General features: G+C 32.1%; 1 pseudogene; it reads right to left on the bottom strand.

The window, feature by feature from the left end:
* Nucleotides 1-3237, bottom strand: LOC114739452 (protein PHOX1-like; annotated as a pseudogene).
* Nucleotides 3238-12455: the final 9218 nt, after the last annotated feature.

The raw sequence follows: 12455 nt of genomic DNA on the forward strand, positions 1-12455 counted from the left end.
TGTTTCCAAAAGTCCAATGTTAAGTTCGAACTCTTCAAGTAGAAAGGAACACCTGCAGAATAGGTAAGCCAAGGTTGTGTTTGAAGAAGGTAAGCTACAGTATTGTATTATTTCATGAACAAAGAAAGACGAAGTATGGCAAAACAGGAACGTAAAAGTAAATATAGACAATCATTGACGTTATCAACCACGTATATGACATTGTGGTCAAGAACGTAAAAGTAAAAAAATACACTTCTTAATGCAATGGATTATACTATCAACTGCATGTGCAACAGAATGATCATTTGTAATTAATCTTTAGTTTATAAGAACAAAGATAAGAATAAATAAGGGAAAATTGATCGCGCACAGTAGATGAATTATTAATATATGCACAGAAAATCCTTCAAGGAAAATGACAAATACCACAGCTTTTTATTAATGGTCGAACATAAGAAGCGTTTTCAAACAACAAATACTTATTTAATAGATATGCATTATGAGATGACAAATCATAAACATTATTGTGTCAAAACGAAGAATCAAAGTCACCACTAAAATCAATAAACAGTACATTTTATCGGGGTGGTGGTCCTCAATTACCTTCAGATGACGAAATAGCATTACAAGCGAAGGAGAAGTGTAAGGAAGTACTGGCTCTGTAATTCTCCATCAACTTGCACAAGAAGAAACTCACACAAGCTCCAAGGCATGATAAATTTTTGAAACTCGCCTCCTAAATAAGGTTTCTAAGCGAATGAAGAAGGAACTCCACGCTGCCACTTTTAGCTTCATACATCTCATTCCATGCTTGTACTATTTCATCAACTTGAACTCTAGACCTGTAAGTAAAATGTGTTAGTATATATACATCTATTCTGCAATTTCTAAAAAAAAAAAAAAATTTATTAACATGAGCGTGTACCATCGGCAGCAGTATTATTTGAACAGTGGTTCTTCAGCATCACAGATATATCTGTAGGAGAAGCTCCAGCAAGTTTAAACTTCTCAACAGCTACTTCCAAAGATTCATGCCATACTGGTAACCCAACTTTGAATTCCACAATTGAACGCTCATATAGCATGGTACCCCACAGCAGATTTATCTGAGATCTCATATTTGCAGCCTGCGCAGCAATTTCATCAGCTGATATATTTTTAAGCATACCATCCAATCCCATGTCATCTAAGAGTAATTTGACATCCTTGGATTGGAGGCTTCGATCAAGCGATGCTCCTCTGACTGTTCCCATAACTGCATTCCTTTTTCCATATTATCTTCAGCATTGTTATAAAGCTGAAGAACATGAGCAGAGGGCCACGATGCTGAATCAGCACTGCCGCTGATTGCATTATAATACCAAGAAAGTTTTGCTTGCTCAAATTGTTGCTGCCCCAGCGCCAGAAAGCCTTCAAAAAAATCTGATTTCATTTGAACGGCTGCTTCATATTTTTCTCCTGCATTTTTATATTCTTTCTCTGCCCAGTCATATGCACTTTTGATTTGTTCATATAGATGCTTCTTAGAAGAATCTTCAGGGAAATAAAACTTTCTTCCTTGCCCTAGACATGTGAACATTTCCCCAGTTGAACAACGCTAGAGCTGTCATCTCTTGGAACTTATCTCCCGCCATGTCAAATAAGCCTTGTGCTTCTTCACTTGTAACTGTGTCCTCCATAGCCTCAGAATAGAGCTTCATCCCAAGCTCATGAAAATTCAAATATCTATCAGATTCAAATCCAACGTGGTTTCTGAACAGCTGGGCAAACTGGATTGTCCAATCCTCAATGCAAGATGAGTTTATCACTTCCTTTTCTTTCAACACGCAGCCATTCTCAGGAGCTCTACTGACAGGAGGCTTTTGCACCTCCATTTTGTGAAGTTTCTCAAAGAATGGATCCTGCTCAGGAGTAGCTTCAACAATGTACAGCCGGATTGAACCTTGTGATCCTGCTGAAGTTTCTGCCCATCTTAACTCAGAGTCAGAAGTGATTGTGACCAAATCACCTTCTTGGTCTCTGTACTTAACAAGAACTGCTCCTAGGCTTGGGAAGCGGTCACAGATAACTTCTCTTAACTGCAAAAGGCTGCAATTAATTGGCAATTCCGCCCATCTTATGTCCTCACCAAAAACAAGTTTTGCTGTTTTCTTAGGCATACCATCTCTTCTACCATTAATTGTTTCCTCTACAACCTCCTTAACATCGGCTTTCTTCTCATCAATTTTCTCCTTGGCCTTTCTTTTAGATTTCTTCCCAGCCTTCTCAACATTGTCCTCGACCTTCCCTTCCAATTTCTCCCCATCTTGTTTTTCCACAGTTTTATTATCAATGGTCTTCATCTCAACTTTGTTGCTCTTCTTCTTGCGTGTCTTCTCTTTCACTGCTTTTTCTGGAGGCAAAGCATAAGAAGGTTCAACATAATCAGGAGGCAACTCAATCACTGTATCATTCACTCTTAATCCTTTCTCCTCAAGGGTTTTTTTGACCCTTTCAGAAATCTCCAATGCCATGATATTATTGGGTTCCATCTTCAAAATGCTACTAACATCTCTCAGAGCTAAATCCAGTCTATTTAAACCTTCATAACACCTAGCCCTCTTCAACAGTGCCTTACTGTATTTTGGTGTAACCTCAAGGGCTAAATCACATTCATGAATCGCCCTGGGGTACTCACCAAGTCCCATCTGCATGTAGCATGCCGCCATGTTACTCCGTAGATATGAAACATCTATATGATTTTTTGGAAGCAACTTGAGAGCTTTCCATATTTTATCATGGCTCCTTCATGGTCCCTCTTTTGGAATAGCTTGTTCCCCTCATCTTTAATTCCTGAGCCATGGATATGAATGCCATGGTATCCTATCATACGCTTTGGGGCTACTATCTCCAACTTTGCTTTGATTCCCGCCACCATCATCACTGGATTTATCTCCCACTTGCTCCTTTTTCTTCCCCATTTTGAACCCGAAAATCCAACACCAAGGAAACTAGAACAAGAAAACTGGCGATACTTTTTTCAGACAACGACACTAAATAACGTCAAAAAACTGCATCCAACAGATAACCTATCTAAATCAATAGAGAAGACCTTCGACACGAAGACTACAGGGTAATAAATGACTTCAAACAACCTTGTCAACCTGATATAATAAACCAGAGCAACAATTAGATCGACTCAACAATAAAATGATACAAGCGTATCGTAGCCAAGCTAAACCAGCTTTATAGAGCAAAACCCTTATACTAAGAAGTTTAAGAACAAAATTTTAAATTTCTTTGGTAGCAGTTTCAAGAAAATAACTTCAAATATCCAACTCCACTCTTGAAACTGATTAATAGGGTTGCCCTCTAATCGATGATAGTTGAACGTCAGAGATTTAACCACTGCCTATTAGAACTGTTCTTGGTTATACAGATCCCAGCTCAATTTCAAAGAAAAACAGAGAGATGTCCTTAACTAAACCAGAAATCCCTCTTGTTTTCCAGGACAAGAAATGAAGGACCCGGAAACTTTACAAAAAGGAGAAACTTATCTGGATGGCCAGAGAAGCTTCAAATCTCACCAGAAAGCCCAAAAAACGACGACAGAGCTAGAATGTGTCGAGAGAAGAATTATGGGAAACGGAAGAAACCCCAAACCACGTTGTGTTAGTCCTTTTGTAAAGCACAAGGCTTCTGCATCCTTGCCGTGAACGCCACAAAAGCAGAGATAACTCGGATAACGCAATAACGCGGAAATCCGAATTTCCTGAAATGCAAAATATTCCCTAGTTGAGAAAAACAAAATGGGAGAAAGATGGTGGGTCCCATATATTCGACGATTCCAATTTGCCAGGGAAAAAAACTGGGAAAAGTGGGGAACGGGGCTAATCAGCAAATGGGACTCACCCAGATGCCAGATCCATAAGTTCTGAAGTATTTTAAATTTTTAATGTTTCTGTGCAGTTTCGGTTGGATGGGAAGAGGGGAGAGAGAAGCGTCATTCATGGCGGCATGACGGTTAGGGTTTCATAAAAGGCATCATTGGATTTTTCCGCCAAATTAATTGATAATAACGACTTCATTTAACTAGAAACACTCTTTACATGACATGATTTCCGAACTAATATAGTAGTAGATCATCATTTGTTTGTTGTGCCTATTTAGGATTTATTGATTGGATATAATGTCATCTAATCATGCAAGCTTAAATCACGTTGTGTCATGGAAGAAAAAAACTATTTTTTATTTTGTTGTATTTGATCATGTAAGAACAATCTCTGGTCAAAATAAAATGTGAAATAATATTAATTCTCTAACCATAAATTTCATTTAAATTTAAGATTATCTAATTCTTTTAAATTGCAAGGACCAGTATTATCAACATGAGATTACCAGCAATATTAAACTCACGAAATAAATGTCATTGCTAAGATTATAAATTAAATCATGATTTTCATATGGTGACCAAAAAATTGTGACCATTTTGCTAGACAAATTCTTTTTCAAGTACTAATCCGGTCCTAAATATAAGACTTTTATACTAGTGTGTATAAAAGTATTATATTTAGGACTGGAAGTGTATTATATTTAGCATAACACTTTTTTATTATTATATTATCTTTAATTTTAAATATGAGAATTAATTTATACTGCAGCACTATAAACTAATTCTTATATTTAGGATTAGAGGCAGTATTCAGAATCGAAGATGGAAGATGAATATCTGTCTTAAGAGTTCGAATATAATTTTTATTATAAATGTTTTTGAGTTTAAACATTTCTGTTACATAGTAGGTGTGCATGTATTTATAAAATATATGTAATAAAAAATTAAACTAATTGGTGGTAATAACTCAAAAGAGAAAAAACTCATTCGATTATACATCATCTTTAATTAAAATTTATAATTTGTAATTGATTGTCTCCAAAAACATTTACAAGTAAGGATGTCACGAACTGGGGGGAAAAAAACAGTTTTTTGGCCCCGGGGGGGGGGGGGGACATTACACGTTGGCCTATATATGATTTGAAGATTTAGTGTTATATATATAATTGATTTATTGAAAAAAAAGATTGAAAATGATCATGGTCATCATGAGTGGAGGGCAGTGAACGTGGGGAAACACGGTGAAATAGTGGTAGGCCCGCCTCACAGCCACGGAGCCACCTATTAAAAAGATGTACGCTTTCCCAACTCTGTCCTCGTGCATGTTTGTTTATTTATTTTAGAAAAATTAATTTTTTATTCCAACATTTTTTACTACATAATATATTATTCCCTAAATTTTAATTTAATATAACTCAATTTTTATAGTTTTCATTCTATTATAACTTAATTTGTTAATTTTGTCTCAATATAACTTAGTCTTTACAATTTTTATCATTTAAAATTTTAGTTTCTAAATCTTCATGAAATATATAATTTCATAACTAAAGTTTTAACTAGTTAAAATCATAGGTGTATAGCTAAAATTTAAATACCAAGTTATAACAAGTCAAAAATATAAACACAAAATGGTATCAAATTAAAATTTTTAAAAAAAATTATTTTTTTATTTTTTATTTTATTTTTTCCCCCAAAAGCGGGGGGCAACAGCTCAAAAGAATCATCATCACTCGTCCCCTCAAGCAACGAACAAAGAACACGCTAAAAGGCAACGAACACTGGACCCCACCTTCAACTGCCAATTACAGTTCACGGCTCCACTACCTGCAAACGGCACCGTAACTGACTTTTTGAGCGGTTGCATTGACCCTGCCTTTTATCCGATCTGATGATGAATCCAGCGGCTACTAAACTCCAGAGAGACCTTTGGGGAAAAAAGAATAGAAAAACCCTACTCTTTATTTTAGGGGTCGGAATTAAAAACCCTACTTTAACAGAGATATGAAAGTTATGTAAAATCATAATTGGGCCTCTGCAAATCCTGAGAGATTATTCTATCGTTAGATTGAATTTAATAAATCTATACAGGTGCCCAACAGTGTTTCGAATAAGCCTAGAAGATGGTCAGCATTTTAAAGACTTGCCAAAGCTTGAGTCTCATCTCGAACCAGCTACAACACAGCCAAAGTGGATACAGCTCAAAGTCTCAAAATACAGGAGTAGATGGCACTCGGCAACAGTGATTGAACTAGGGACATGGGGGGCCAAAAAAAAAAAAAGAAGAGCTAAAGTAAAATTAAAAGAAGGCTCAGAGAAAAGAGATGAAAAAAGGTTGTGGGGCAAACTGGGAAAAAGAAAAGATGAAATAAGTTGGTGAAGCAAAGAATAAAAGATAAGAAACTACAGCACAAAGTCGGTAGAAGGAAAAGGACGGCGGTGATGGATTAGTGAGCAAGAAGAAAGTGCGGCGATGAAAGGCGGTGAAGGCGGTGAGGTGGGAAGCGTCACAAGACGCCGGAGACGTTGAGAAAAATAATTGCACCTACTGAATTGAAATAACCTTTTGTGCGAATTTTTCTTAAAAATGTGAAGGTATATTCTGAAATTTGTGTGGAGCATATAATATTTTTAGATAAAGTTATAAATTATCTTTAAAATTTATTAGTTGTATTACAAGCATAATAGAAAATTGTACACAGTGAAAGACTTTTACACGTAATTAAAAATAAGTTGCATTCTTATGCTGTACATATTTTAAATCATGGGCCAGAGAAGAAAGTTGCAAATGGTAAAAGATCTTCGCTCTTGATCATGAAGATAAATGGCTGGCCAATAAAATACGTTGCGCACCTTTTAATAAAAAACCAAACCCAATACTAAATTGATTGAGACATTAATTCAATGGTCAGTTAATCAGATTAGATCAACTTGAAATAAAACTGATTATATTAAAATAATATAATTTAATTAAAAATAAAAAAATACAACAACATTACTAATAACTAATAACAAAATATAAGAAAATATAATAATAATTTAATTATAACAATAACAAAGTACAACAATATTAAAAATTTGATCTTCCATCAATAACTAAAATTAATAATCATGGATACCAAAATTATCATTAAAATTCTTTTAAATCTATAGTGATTGTGATATTAGGAGGTTGAATGAGAAAAAAATAAGACTAATAACAATATAATCACTCAATCCAGTTCACACGTGTTTTTTTTATCAGTTTTCACTGGTTCATTCTGATTTAATTGGTTCTACACCGGTTCAATGCACAAACCAAATAGGACCATTAGCCTGTTGGCTCTGATCTTTTTTCCTTGCCTTTTAAATGAAAGGCCATAAACGAAAGGTGCACATGAAGAAAGATCTTTACACGCAATTACACATGTTCTGCTTAATGTATTTTTTAGTATGTGAAAATGTATCTCAGATAGCTTATATTAAGGGTATACCTTGCTCCAAGGCAACAAGACTGGAAGGTTTTATAATTAAGGGCCTGCGTCATAACAGTGTCTCCTGCAAATGTGCCGTGGGAGGGGAAAAGAGGGGTTCTCTGTCATTTACTTAACACTCATGGGGATATTTTCTCTCTGAAAATGTGCTCTACTCATTTTTTAATATAAAAAAAATTCTTATACCTGATTTTTAATATAAAAGTTAGTTAACTAATTTAAATATATTAAAGAAGTTTATTAAAATTAGTTATTTGTACCAAATAGGTATTGTCTTTCTTAGAATACTCTTATTAATTATTTGTATTAGCTAAAACTATTATTTGGTAGAATTTTTATCATGTGCAATTACTATAAGAACTATTTTGAAAAAATAGTTAGATATGAGATACAAAGTAGATAAAAATTTTATATTTATGGTTAAATTAAAAATCAAATTAACTCTTATATTAAGAAATGGAGATAATACATTGCTTCAAGCGTTTGAATTAGAAAGCACATGGGAGACGCTCTATGCAAGTAACTACTAACTTGCAAGCCAATCATTACGTACTACACTCCATGATCTGATATTTTTGTAGGATTATTCTAAGATTTCATATTTTCAGTAATATCTACGATTATATTAAAATAATATAATTTAATTAAAAATAACAAAATATAACAACATTCCTAATCACTAGTAACGAAATATAAGAAAATATAATAATAATTTGATTGTAACAATAATAAAGTACAACAACATTAAGAATTTGATCTTTACAATTCATCAATAACTAAAATTAATAATCATTTATACCAAAATTATTATTAAAATTCATTCAAATCTATAGTGATTGAAATATTAGGAGTTCAATGAGAAAAAATGATACCAATAACAATATAATCATTCAAACTAGTTCATCACCGGTTCACACGTATTTTTTATTATTTCACTCTAATTTAACTGGTTCAATACCGGTTTAATTCACAAACCAAACTGGACTACTAGCAGGGTGGTTGTGGTTTTTTTCCCTTACCTTTTAAATGAAAGGCCATAAACGAAAGTTGCATATGGAGAGAGATAACTTCTTCTTTTTCTTTTTCTTCTTTACCAGCAATATGGAGAGAGATAACTACACACAATTACACCTGTTCTATTTAATGTATTTTTTAGTATGTGAAGATGTACTCCAAATAACTTACATTAAGGGTATACCTTACTCCAAGGTAACAAAACTGGAAGGTTTTATAATTAATGGCCTGCGTCATAACAGTGTCTCTTGCAAATGTGCCGTGGGAGGGGAAAAAGGGTATCTCAATCATTTATTTAACACTGATGGAAAGATTTTCTCCCTGAAAATATGTCTACTAATTTTTTTAATATAAAATAAAAATTCTTATACTTCGGTCCTTAATATAAACATTAGTTGACTAATTTAAATATATTTAAAAAATTTGTTTATTTGTAATAAATAGGTATTGTCTTTTTTAGAATACTCTTGCTAATCATTTGTATTAGCTAAAACTATTATTTGATTAAATTTTTAATATGTGTAACTACTATAAGAATTATTTTTAAAAAATAGTTAAATATAAGAGACAAAATAGATTGAGATTTTATATTTATAACCAAATTAAAAATCAAACTAACTCTTATCTTAAATACATGATACATTGCTTCAAGCATTTGAATTAGAAAGCGCATGGGAGGCACTCTTTACAAGTAACTACTAACTTGTAAGTAGGGGTAGAAGTAGGTTAGGTGACCTGTTAAGAGCCTATGGCCTAGCCTACATTTGGCCTGACTGTTTTTAAAAAAAGGCAAGCTCAGGCCTGTTTGAAGGCTTGTTTAACTAAACAGGCCAGGCTTAGGCTCTCTAAAAAACTTGTTAAGCCTGTTAGGCCAGCTTGGGTCTATTAGAAATTTATAATTATAATATATGAAAAAATTAGTTAATAGTACTATTATTAATGTGCTCTTTTAATTTATTTTTAAATTTTAATATATAATTAATAGCTTAATCATTCCTTAGATTTTGAAGTTTAGTTGACAAGTGAAGATAAAAATATAATTTAAAATAATAATATCAATAAATAATGTGATCTTTAAATCTTAAAAATATAAATAAAATAGGAAAGAAAAATTTTGTTCCAAGAATTAGGGGTATTCAATTTGTCCCGTCCCGGTCCCGGTGAGTTCGGGACGAGACGGGAGGGACAAAAAAAATTTCGGGACGGGACGCGGGACTGGGTCGTCCCGTCCCGAGATTTTTTTTTCTTTTAAAAATTATTTATTAATAATTATTATTAGATTATTTAATTTACTTATTAATAATAACTCTTATTTTTATGGTAATTTGTAGCTCTTAAGTTGTAGTATTATCTCAACAAAATCTCCTTCCTCAATAAAATAATTCATAAAGTCATTATATAGTGTTTTTTTTACGGTATTTTTTTTACAGTATTATTTTTACACCTTTTTTATGCTATATAATTAAGCTTTCTACATAATATTTTTTATAATGTTTTTATCTTTAAAATCCCAATAAAAAATAAGTATTATAACATAAAAAAATTTATATAAAAAATTATGGTATCTTTTTTTTTTAAAAAAAAAAAGGGAAGCGGGACGTCCCGGTCCTGTCCCGTCCCGTCCCGTCCCATGAATACCCCTACCAAGAATGATAAATTAATTAACTTATGTATTATGTAATTAAATTATGATACCTTCTTTATTCATTGTAAAATTAATAGTTTTTTCTCTTTATTTATTTGTCTTAATTTTAACTTTTTTGTGTGTCCTTAAATGTAGTGTTGTTCCAAATTTTAACATACAATTATAACTAGTTTTCAATAATATCCTTGTAAATTGTAATTAAGATTTAAAATAGTACTTATGATACTAAAATTTAAATAAAAGGCAAGACTAAAAAATTAATTATTATGTACTCTTTTTTTAATCTTAGCTTTTTTTAAAAAATATAATTATAATTTGAATTTTTTAAAAAAATATAAGCTTTTTAACAGGTTTCAGACCAGGTTAGGCTTTATACAGGCCAAGTTGAGGCTAAAAAATAAGCTTGTGACAAGCCACAGGGCAGGCTCTGGCCGATAGGCTACAAAACAGACCCGGCCTGTTAAGAGTAAGGCCTAACCTAGCCTGTTTCCACTTTTACTTGGAAGCCAATCATTACGTACTACAACACCCTATGATCTGATCTTTTTGTAGGATTATTCTAAGATTTCATATTTTCAGCAATATCTACGTATTAATTGATATTATCTAAATAATGTAAATAGTGAATACATATGGTTTAAGTTAATATGTTTAAATTATAATTATATTATTTGTTTAATCTACTTAAATTCGTCAACCAGCTATTATAATAAGAAATAAAGGTATTATAAGAACTAGTTGAATAATTTGAATAAATTAAGAAAATTACTTAAGTTAGTTATTTGTAATAAATATGTGTTGTTTTTCTTAAAATACCCTTGCTAATTATGCATATTAGCTACAATTACCATTTGATGAAACATTTAGGACCAAATTGAATATGAAAGACAAAATAGATTGAGGTCTTATATTTAGAATCAAATTGAATATCAAACTTTTATATTAAGAACAAGAGATAATATATTATATTTAATTGAGATAGCATATTATATTTAATTAATTGACATTTCTACCTATCCCTGTATAAAAAATGTTTCCATCACTAGGCATTGAATTTTGTAAGGGTGTTTAACTATGTCCCATCCTTGTCCTAGTCATTTTGGGACAGGACAGTCCCGTCCCAAAAGTTTTTAGAATGGGACGAAAGTAGGACAGGACAAAATTGTTTCGGGATGGAATGGGAAGTTCTGATATATTATCTTTATTTTTAGTTGTTATATATTTAGTTTATTTGCCACTGTAATAGTATTTTGGTAATAATATTTACCAATTGTTATTTTTTATTTGTTTATAAGTTGTTTTTGTATGCGTTACATGATATTTTTCTTTGTAGTAAATATTTTAGGTTTGTTTATTTTTTTCTCTTATGATTACAAAAAACATTTTTCTTTGTCATTATTTTGTCATTTTTATCTATTTTCCTCACATAGTTTTTATTATAAGTTTTTTACATTTTTTGTATAGTTAGTTTTCAAATTAAAAAAATTAAAAAGAAAAAAAGAAATGGGATATCCTTGTCCTGTCCTAGTTATGTTTGTCCCAATTGGGACAGGATATTATTGGGACAGGACGATGGGACGAGATATGGGACGGAAAAGCTATCCCGTCCTAATTATCGGGATGAGTCGTTCTTGTCCCATCCCATAAACACCCTTAGAATTTTGGGACAATTAGGGATAGAGCCCTCATTAGAAAATTAATTGACAAATGATCTCTGGAATGATGGATTGCACAGAGGAAGATAAGTTGCACATAAGTGAAGTTGAGTTGCACACAAGGAAGATGATTTACATAATATTATTTGGATACAAAAGATTAGTTTGCATATAAGGATAATAACTTGCACAAATGGGAAGATGGATTGCACACAAGGGGTATTCAGTTGCATAAAAAAAAAAGATGTGACACAAGAAAATATAATTGCACACAAAGAAAGATAGATTGCACATGAAGGAAATTAAGTTACACATTGAGAAAGTTCAATTGTATAAAATCCCTAAGTAACATTTACCAATTAAATTTTTAATGAGAAATTTATTCCCAATTTTTTCTTGAATTTTTCAGCTCTCTCCTCTACCCGTGTCTTTTGTGGTGCATCCAAACCTAGTAAGGTAGAATGCTAATAATAAAGAACATTAATCCAGTTGAAAGTGCAAAAAAAAGACCCATATATGAAATAAAAAACGATGCCTTCACCTTTTGAAATTTAAGTATTAATTCTTTTAATCAAATCTTAATTCAAAAATTTAATTTGTTTTTTTTTTAAAGATAATAATCAGTATACGTTACCACATATATCAGGTAATGTCGATTTATTAGGCCCCCTATACTAAGAAGAAACGGAATAAAAGACATTGTATGAAGAAGTAAACCCAAGCCCAGATTGGTTCAATAAGCCCAAATATTATTTTGGGTCGGACATTGGGTCTAATAGAACCGCATCGTGAGGGTTTTCAAGAAATAGCAGAAATCC

This window comes from Neltuma alba, unplaced genomic scaffold (genome assembly GCF_004799145.2).
Source record: "Neltuma alba isolate B1F8T4 unplaced genomic scaffold, ASM479914v2 tig00002827_pilon, whole genome shotgun sequence".
Classification (NCBI taxonomy): domain Eukaryota; kingdom Viridiplantae; phylum Streptophyta; class Magnoliopsida; order Fabales; family Fabaceae; genus Neltuma; species Neltuma alba.